The sequence below is a fragment of the Euphorbia lathyris genome, chromosome 6, assembly GCF_963576675.1.
Source record: "Euphorbia lathyris chromosome 6, ddEupLath1.1, whole genome shotgun sequence".
Lineage (NCBI taxonomy): Eukaryota > Viridiplantae > Streptophyta > Magnoliopsida > Malpighiales > Euphorbiaceae > Euphorbia > Euphorbia lathyris.
The window spans coordinates 32907135-32908941 of NC_088915.1; the positions used below are offsets into that span (position 1 = coordinate 32907135).

At 34.1% G+C, this 1807-nt stretch overlaps 1 non-coding gene across 1 annotated transcript; it reads right to left on the reverse strand.

The window, feature by feature from the left end:
- Positions 1–1198: 1198 nt before the first annotated feature.
- On the reverse strand, positions 1199–1305 carry LOC136234391 (small nucleolar RNA R71). Its single transcript, XR_010691276.1, has one exon. It is a non-coding gene; the product is annotated as a small nucleolar RNA R71 (small nucleolar RNA).
- Positions 1306–1807: the final 502 nt, after the last annotated feature.

Consider the following 1807-nt stretch of genomic DNA (forward strand, 5'->3'; position numbering starts at 1 on the left):
GCAAATTATCATCTCGAAAGAGTTTTAATTTGAGTAAGGGCAACTATCCCGAAAGGGTTTTGTCGCGTTCAAAGCCAATTAATTAGAGGTTCCGTCATTTATTTCATCATCATAATTGATACTAAGTTTAAGTTGTTTTCTTTGCTTAATGCAAATGAATAAATTCATTCGTTTTTCTAAAAAGTTCTAAATGTTCCTGTTTTGTAAAATTCACCCTTAAAATCAGAAGATCTTTCTAACAATCGATATATTCTAAATATAAAATCTTATTCCAGCATTTTCAAGTATTCAAAGTTCACAAACTCAATTAAACAATTTCCTAAATTCAATTAGACAAATTTCACTTTTCATTTACATTTAATAGTAAATCTAACAAGTTCGAAATTAACAGATTCAAAAATAAGTTTTTTCGTTAAAAAACGTATCCCTGTGGGATCGATATTTTTATTACTACAAGCGAAACCGTGCACTTGCGGAAATCACTCAACAAGTTTTTGGCGCCGTTGCCGGGGATACGCCAAATTTTTTGACAAAATTTTTATTTTTCGTATTTTATTTTCGAATCTAGGTTTACACATTATTTTTATACAATTTTTATATTTTATTTATTTTCAGTTATATAACATATTTGTTTTCAATTTTGTTTTGGAGGTAGTTTGGCTCGTGTAACAATTTCAAGTTCATGCGCAGTTCGCGAAGTTCGGGCACACCACCAGACCCTCTTGATCCAGAAATTGAAAGAACACTTAAGAAAAACAACAAAAACAACAAAAACAAAGACAAAACACCCTTAAAAACCAAAGTAGTCCAGCCAGAAAATATGGCCGATCCACCGACACTTATGGATTATGCTAGGCCAGGAATGGCCGGTGTAACTAATAGTGTAGTTAGACCCCGTATAAACGCAAATCAATTTGAAATTAAGCCTGCTTTGCTTAATATGTTGCAAAACAACGTAACGTTTTATGGACTACCTAACGAAAACCCTAATGCACATTTGACAAATTTCTTAGAAATTTGTGATACTTTTAAAATTACTGATGTAACAGCCGAAGCAATCAAACTTCGCCTCTTTCCTTTCACTTTAAAGGATAAGGCAAAAATTTGGTTAACTTCTATGCCTGCTGCAACATTTGAAACTTGGGACCAATTAGCCCAAGCGTTTTTATCAAAATATTTTCCTTTAGCAAAAACCGCAAGAGTCATCAAAGAGTTGACAGCTTTTACCCAAAATAATAATGAAACTCTTTATGAAGCTTGGGAACATTTTAAAGAACTTCAACGTTTATGCCCACACCACCAACTGCCAGATGCACTTTTAATGCAGACATTCTATAATGGATTAAATCCTACGACTAGAGATTCATTAGATGTTATGTCTGGAGGGTTATTTATGAAGAAGACGTCCGCCCAAGCAAGAGAACTTTTGGAGGAAATGGCAATCAACAGCAGTATGTGGCCCGCAGAGCGTGGACATATACCAACGGCGAAACCATCATCCTCAGGTACATCATCGGTTAACGGTATAATGAATCCTGATCCAGTAGCAATGTTACAAGCCCAATTTTCTGCCTTATCGCACAAAATTGATAAATTTATGGCACCATGCGATCCTAATGATCCAATCCAGAGAGACATTGATTACGAAGGTATGAATGAGTTAGAACAGGTAAACTTTGTCCAAGGACAAAACCAAACTACTAATCCTTATTCTAATACTTATAATCCTGGATGGAGAAATCATCCTAACTTTAATTGGAAAGATGGTAATAATAATAATAATGCAAATGCTAATCAATATCGTATA